The following is an 8,804-nucleotide window of genomic DNA, read 5'->3' on the forward strand; positions in this document are numbered from 1 at the left end:
AATGATTTGCAACATAGGGCCTCATTCACCAGCCTGATTGGGATTGATATTGTTCTGAAAACCTGCTTGCATAGTTATTTTTAGAGGGCTCTGACAATCACCATGCTGTCCTATCTAAGAAAACTTGAAAACTCTCAAGCACTTTTATAAGGTGTGCTGATGTACCAGCACCATATTAAGTCTTTCTTAATTCAACACCTTTATGTTATTAGCACCATTTAAATAATTTAACTTGATCATGTACTGTTTGACCTAAACTGTTAAAAGTTCAGTCATGAATATAAATTAAGCACTAAGGTAAGTCTTATTTTAAAATGAACTGTGAATCTCAAACACTTGAACAAAACTTAACACCCAGCCTTTACATATAGATATTTCAGGAGAGCCTTGATATAAAGTGACAATAATTTTACAAGTCTGGAAATGTTTGAGATAGGGAAATGTCTTTGTTGAATAGACTCCATTGTGATGTCCTTATGAACTTGAAGGGGTAGTGTGGTGGACTCAGATAGGATACCCCTATGGAGTCTAGACACTGTTGGGGGAGATGGAAGGAGTGGATGAGAAATGACCTTGTGAGACACTTCACCCAAACACTAATGACATGACCTGGACAAAGGTTGATTGATTGATGGTATGGAGGTGGCGATGACGGGATGCACAAAGGAGCTGGACCTTAACACCAATGACTTGTAATGAAGGTGGCTGGGGTGGAGGGTTGCAGCGGTTGCACTTCAACAACTGCCTGTGGAGGGGAGAGAATGACACTTAGATGACACTTTCACATATCTAGGAGTAAAAATAACAGTCTTTCTATAACCTATTTAAAGCAAATTTTACTCCCTTGCTGGAATAATGCTAAAAAGACCTGAAACAATTGTCTATTTTACTGTTATCGCTAATTAGAACAAACTCTATAAAGATGAACTTTATTCCAAAGTTTTTGTATTTGTTTCAAGCTATATCCACCTTCATACCACTATAATTTTTTTTAAGGAATATAATCAGATGGTCTCCTCTTTTATTATCCAGAAAAACAAACAGCCCGTTTAAGAAAAGAATTTATGGAAAGACCTAAAAAGAAAAAAAAAATTAAAAAATGGTGGGGTCTTGCTCCCAAATCTGCGTGCATATTATGGGGCTGCAAATTGTAATGCCACTGCCCTGTGGTTTAAAGACTGGAGGGGTGAGACCCCTGCTTGATCTAAGGTTGAAATAAATACAAGTAAGCCACACTCTCTTCCAGCCCTGCTTTGTGGCTCTTTACCTTCACTTGTGAATGTTAGTGAAGGAAATGTGGCAGTAACGCAGTCATTATGCATTATTAAAAAGTTCAAAAAATGTATGGGTATTCAAAGTTTATCTATTCACTCACCTATAGTGAACAATGGTCTTTTTCAACCATCTTTACTGAATAAAGGCTTTCAAATCTGTTTAATTAAGGGTATATGTAGTGTAGACAATATATGAAATACACTTTTGCCAGCTTTGAGCAACTATCCAGGAAATTTTGAGTCCGCACCATTTTTCTGGTATCTACAAGTCAGGGATTTTGTGAAAAAAAAATGTGAAGACTTCCCATCCATACCTCCGTTAACCTGTCTGGATTCTTTGTTAAAGGTCAACACACTAAGCAAAGGCAGGATGTCAATGATATACACCTGCATAATGGATGAGTATCATCTCTCTATATCTCATATTCAGTAACAATGGTAAAATGAAGCAGGGGTTTCTCTGTCAAATAAGGAGTGGGACTCAACCCTCTCAGGGGTTTGTTTGTCCTCTATATGTGCAAGACATGCCTTAAAGGGATACTTCAACATTTTGGCAAATTCACCCATTGCCATAATCCCTATAGTCTTAGTAATAGGTTTGTTACCTTTAGTTGTCGGTGCAAGCTATTTTTAGATCGGCGCTGCCGAGTTCGGACCTGCTGTGCCAACTCAATGTAAGCAGACAGTATTCCAGCTTTCCCTCATCAAACTCATGAAATACACAATCCAACAACTCCAAAACGCTCTCGTGGACAAGTTGTGACCTGCACATTCACCACGCTATGAAATAACAACGTATAATTATGTAACATTACGGCACATGAAGCTAATATTCGAAACTATTTCTTGAGTAAACCACTGGGCAGAGTGACACAGTGCAGCAGCCATGTCTGGAGTGTAGTTCCAGCTTTGTATTTAACTTTAAAACATCTCCGTCTCGTGATGTTCCATGATTATTTCGTATCGTTGTGAATGTGCAGGTCACAACTTGTCCACGAGAGCATTTTGGAGTTGTTGGATTGTGTATTTGTTGAGTTTGATGAGGGAAAGCCGGAATACCATCTGCTTACATTGAGTTGGCACAGCAGGTCCGAACTCAGCAGCGCCAATCTAAAAATAGCTCGCACCAGCAACTGAAGGTAACGAACCCATTACTAGTACTATAGGAATTATGGCAATGGGCGAATTTGCCAAAATGTTGAAGTATCCCTTTAATATAATTTGAAGTGCCACATCGGCGGCATTTTTCAAAAGCCAAATTTGCAAGAATATTTCCTAACTTAAGCCCAATATGTGACAGGTGTAAACAGACTCCTGCTGCTGTATATCATATGTTCTGGTCATGTTCAAAACTTTCTGGTCATCATTTTTTGACACCATCTCAAAGTCCTATGGCTGCATGGTTGTAACTAGTTTTACTGTTGGTATCTTTGGTGTTCTCTCAGCTCCAGCAGGAGTGGACTTTCCTCCTTACTTTCAGAAGGTTGTTGCTTTTTCTTCTTTAATTGTTAGACATTCTATTCTGTTTAAATGGAAAGATGCAATTCCTCACACAACCAGTAGATCAAAGATGTGATGCAGAATATCAGATTGGAGAAAATCAGATGCACCCCAAATGGATCTACTAACAAATTCTTCAAAACCTGGGACCCATTCATGAACTATATTAGGAATTTACCTGGTCTGAAACTGTGAACTTGCATTGCCACAGGTGATCTGTCCTATTAGCATTGAACATTTAAGAACATTAAAAAGAGTGTACTATTTCCCTGCTATTTTGTTTCCTCCTGTGTGAGGATTTGTCTGAATGTTATCTGTACATTTTTTTAACTGTAATTATGATTCATGAGTATTGAAAATACAGTGAACTCTAGTAGTTCACATGATGTGTACAAAACTCCTGCTTCAGGTTTCACCACATGATGTGACTGTGTCTTGACCTCTGTTTCCAAGACAGGAAAGCACCAACATGTGCCGCTCCCTAGATGCATGACATGAAGTTGAGGTTTACAAATGTCTTCAAAATAACAATATTTGAATGATCAGGTATACACTTTACTGTTAAAGAATGCAGAAGAATCTTAAAATAACATTATAAAAATTGTATTTGATGTACAAATAAAAGCTCTTCTTTATTTTACATTTTTGGGCACAGCCGCAGAGAGACACTGCAGTGCCTAAAGAGCTGCACGTGGCCCCAGAGCTGCAGGTTCTGTGGACTACAGACTTCCATCTAGTCTGGTTCAGTTACACAGCTTGGCGACAGTGGCTTTGTAGGTAGTGTCGTCACGTGAATGGAAGGTTATGGGTTTGAGCCCCAGCTCCTGCAGTAACATGTCGGAGTGAGTCCATGTTTTAAATGCATGGACCAGACGTGGTGACCAGACAGGCTGGGTAGATCTGGCACTGTGTAGTTCCTGGAGCACCTCCTCTTCTTGCATGTTGTGGTGTCCTTGGGCAAGATACTTAACCTTGCTCCCACTGCTGCATCAGTGATGTGTAAATGGGTATGGAGGCATGTGAATTAGATCAGTTAAGACTGATGGTCGCGTCTCCATGGCAACCTCTGCGAATAAATGGGTGTGATGGGTAGCTGTACAATGCTTTGAGTAGTCAAATGACTATACAAGGCACTCTACAAGCTCAAGTCCATTTACCATTTACAGCACACGCAGCCCCCCCCCCCTTTGTTGCCTGGCTGGCCTACTCCTGATAAAGAAAAACAAAGTAAGTTAGCTCACAAAGCTCATTTAAGCAGCATTAGTGTTCATAAATGTGTGTTTCACTCTAACAGGCTGTCTTAGAGTTCTCCTCTTACCCTTCTCTGGTAGAACAGGACGTAAGCGCTCTCTTTACGGTGCTTGCACACACTCTCCCCTGTCGTGATGTTGACCTCGGAGTCATCATAATTTAGCCAGTTGTCCACAGAGGTGCCAGCGTCTTCTCCTGGGAGCAGCCCATCACTTATGTAGTGTCCTAACAGGAGGAAAACCAGATTATTAGATTATATTTGAGGCTTTTTTTGATCAGACCTGGGACCAGCCATGGTGGACTATAGCCTCTACATGGGCGCCTGCTCTACCTGTTAAATTTGTCATTAAATGCTTTACTAAAATCCCATAGAGAAGAGACAACAGGTGTAATCCTCATGGATGTAGCACCAGAATATCTGCTATGTGGTGGTTGTTGCCTTTATATGATTTTGGAGTTTAAAAGGGATCAAATATCAGGCTGAACTTCTCTCAGATCAAAACAGTAATATTTACAGAAACAACATTTTAGTTTTGAAACTGACTTCTAATACTTTTAAATGCTCTTGCTTTGGTTATCAACACTTTTTGCCAAAGATAGACAACTACATGGACTTTTCATGTGACTGTAAATATGTACAACTCTAATTGGCAGTTATCTTTATATGTGAGGACCTAGTAGAGGACTACATAGAGGAAAAGGTCCATGCTTTATTGTGTGAATATCTTACCGCTGTCTCCTCCTCTGCCTAAATGGCTGATGACGCTAATGAGGCTGTAATGGCCTCTAACCTGAGAGCAAACACACAAAACAAGAGTTAGCGCAACACACACACACTCTTAAATCCACAGAAGCCCACAGCAGACATGCATGCAGTTGTTATATGGAGATCTTTTTTTTCAGTCTATTTTATCAAAACATGGCTACACGGTGGCACAGGGGTTAGCACTGCTGCCTCACTGCAAGAAGGTTCCTGGATCGCTTTCCAGTCAGGGCCTTTCTGTGTGGAGTTTGCATGTTCTCCCTCTGCATGTGTCCAGCTTCCTCCCACCACCAAAGACATGCTTGTTAGGTTAACTGATCACTCTAAATTGCCCGTCGGTGTGAGCGTGTCTGGTTGTCTGTGTCTATATGTCAGCCATGTGATTGACTGGTGACCAGTCCAGCGTGTACCCCACTTCTCACCCAATGACAGCTGGGATAGGCTCCAGCCCCCCTGCAACCCCCAACAGGATAAGCAGTATAGAAAATGCATGGATGGATTTTCTCAAAACAAAGTCAGGCAGAACTGAAAATTAGCTTTGAATAAAATTTAACTCTTAGTGGTTTCATAGTTTAGCTTTTGCTACTCTGATATAAAAGACAAATTAGTTCAGAAAATGCCTAAAAAGTTCTTGCAATCATAGAAATCAATTAAACTCAGTGTCCGCTTGGGTCCTCCATACTAACAGCACTGTCCACATGTTCACTCTCTGTTTAATCTCAGGTTTGTTTTACCTGGCTGGAGGTCACCATCAGCTCTGGGAAGAGGTTCACAGGGTTGTGCAGCTTCACCAGATAATGAAATGCATTGATCTTGAAGCGCTTCAGGTGGATCATGAGAAATCTGAGGACAGAAAGGACAACAGCAGTGGTGAGAGAAAATGAACAGTCAGAGAACTAAAGAAGAAGATGAATAAATAAACAGGAAACAGTCATTGCATGGAAAAACAATGAGAGGAGTTTGTGATGGATTTGATGTTGCTCACCTTGGCAGAGTCAGGAAGGTGGTCCTCAGGCTGGATGTGGTGCAGCCACACTCACACCTATACTTAACCTGTCTCTCCTGCAGGGACAATGTGATAACGGTTATGCAGTGTGTAATAAACAACGCAAAAATCACCTTCAACATGATTTATCTGAGCGGCGTCTTGTCAGTCAGTGTTGATGTTAATAAATGGAAACAGGACCCCCTTACCTTCTGGTAATCATAAAGCATTTTGCCCACTGAGACTCCAGGATACAGGTCCACAGAGAGGTTGGTGAACTCCTCCACCCCAAATGATCCAGAACCACACCTGAGCATTAAAAAGAACCACGTATGAGGAAAGGCTGCAAAGACGTCCTCACAGACATGAACTGTCTGCTTTATCATGTACCACACATGAATAAATATAAAATTACTTACTAATCAAATAAAGAGGTTAACAGCACAAAAATCACAAATATTAAGCTGCTGATTTTTCAAAGAACACCATAGTTTCAGTTTTATAGATTTCAGAGAGGCAAATACAGTTTCTGAGGCAGTTCTTTGCACTTTGTAGTACTTGCATGGTTTTAAAAAAAGATATTTTTGTACAGATCTGACTTTACTTGACTATTTTCATACGCAATGAGTGAAGCTGTTGAAATCTGGGGGGATATTTGTCCTTCCCTGAATTGCTGTATGTTTCTTTGTGTGAATTTACCTCATGCATCTCCTGGTGTTTCGCATTTTGAACATCAGGTTTCTCTCCACAGGACACCTGTATGTTCTCCTGATGACCTCTGCGGCTTTCTGCAGGGGCATCGCCAGGCTCCTGATCTGGTTTAAGACCTCAGTCAGGAACTCATGGGCGTCCTGAATGTGCAGAAACACAGATTTGATTGGATGAGCAGAGACGAAACCAGCAGGCTTCAAATAATAAACATGCTAAAAGAGCAATACTCACCTTCTGCTGAGTGTCCATAAACTCAGGAGCCTGGAAGGACAGAACCTTCTTGAAAATGTTGAGGGCCTGGAGTTTGAGGCTGGGGTCCTTCTGGTCACGGAGCCTCGCGATGTTCATGAAATGGCTGCAGAGAGGGTCAGAAAGGTGTCATTTCACTGCACATAAAGTTCCTGTGAGGAGTTGTTGACTGGTTTTAAACAATGAAATTATAAATGTAAACTATTCTTCTTACAACAAAATGACCTTTTTATTGGTAATGTTAACAATGTGGATGAGCACACTAAACTAAACCATCAGGTCAGACTTCATAGCTAGGCCATAATGTGCTCAAAGGTCAGGATGTTTGAAATTTAACTCAGGCAGCATTAAGGGAAAATAAATGAATAATCATAAAAAAGAAAAATACAGGTGAAAAGTGACAAAAGTGTGTTTTAGTGGCAAAACTGGCAAAAAGAAGGTATAATATGGGGAAAATGACCAAGAAGAATTGCCAATAATTGGTCAAAAGTGGCAAAAATGTCCAAAAAAACTGCAAAAAAGGAAAAAATGATTAAATGTGGCAAAAATAATAATAATAATAATAATAATAATGAAGTGTGCCGGCCTGCCTTCTTATATTGAACTTTATACAACCATGAAAGACACTATATATTTGCTGAGACACTGATATTTTTGTTCCTGCATTTGATCCTGGTGCAACATTGGCCAGTTTGATTCTGAGTTTTGTGTTTAACTGATGAAAACAAACGCAGCTATGGTGGGGCTCTATGAGGGTTTAAATGTAAGGAGGTACTAGTAGAGCAGTGAAAATGTCCAAACAGACACATAAATAAATATCTTTTCTATCAGGATGGCTTTTTAGGAGGCTAACGTTCACAGTTGTAGCAGTAAATAGCTCTGATTCAGTGTAGAGGAACACATTTCTATTCAAACAGTGACTCCGAGTGTTCTCCAGGGTGAAAGTGATGTACTTGGATGTATTAATGTGGTGCATTTTATTACTGTACCTCATCAGTTCAGCCTCTGGGAGTAGACTATAAACCTCCTTCTGCTTCTCCACGTCTGTCATGAACTGGCCCAGTGTGAGCAGACTCTGGAGGCTGGAGTTCATGTAACAGACCTGGGCCGGGTTTGGAAACCTGACACAAGAAAACAACACGTCACATCACACATCAACATCATGATTCTGAATGAAGAAACCCAAACTGGAGCTCATCACAATGATCTGTTAATTAGCTGCATTTAAACTCTGATTTACTCACCCAAGCCGGAAGATCTGCTCCACCCTGAGGTGCTGCAAAAGCTCCTGAAACTTTCTGAAGTCACGGCTGTTTAAGTGTCTTCTTTTGGGGCTGCAGGAACACAAACAAATGGTTGGCAGAAAGTTGTTAATGTGTGAACACACAACAGAAACCATGACTTAAATGAAGATGAGGATTGTAAGGTTGAGGTATGCAGCGGTGGAACAAGTGCAAGAGTATTAAACTCCAGGAAAAGTTACTTTGGTTTACACTCACTGGACTAGAAGTCATGTTCCTGATCTATTTTTATACTCAAGTCAAATTTAAAGTCCAATGCAACAGCTGTTTTTGTGATGTGGGATCTTTCTCTCACTTTGCACTCCTGACCTTCAGGTATAGTCAAAGCCAAACTACCTGACATTTTCCTGTTGTTGTCAGAAAGCCAGAACCTCCTCCTTTGACTTTTAGTTTTTTACTCAGTAATTGGTGCTTTTTAAAATCTAATGAAGTACAACAATTCCCCCAAAGTAAAAGTCAACGTAGTGATTTCTAAATATTCTCAAAAAAGTACTTTTTCTTTACTTACCCATTAAAGAAGTTGAGTTTTGCCACTTTCTTGGACACGGCCTCGTCCACAGGGTCTTTGACAGTGGAGGGAGAGGGGGTCTGCTGAGGACTCACAGCCTCAATGTTCGTCTCCTCCTGGTCCTCTGGACGTTCCTCCTCTTTGACCCTGAACAGCGACACTGGAGTGACCTTCAAGTTGGCCACAGAGCCGCCGCATTCCAGGGTCCAGCAACCTGTCCTCTTCTTTGGGCCGTGTGAGGAGGAGAATCTGCAGACAAACA

Source organism: Cheilinus undulatus, linkage group 2 (genome assembly GCF_018320785.1).
Source record: "Cheilinus undulatus linkage group 2, ASM1832078v1, whole genome shotgun sequence".
Taxonomy (NCBI): domain Eukaryota; kingdom Metazoa; phylum Chordata; class Actinopteri; order Labriformes; family Labridae; genus Cheilinus; species Cheilinus undulatus.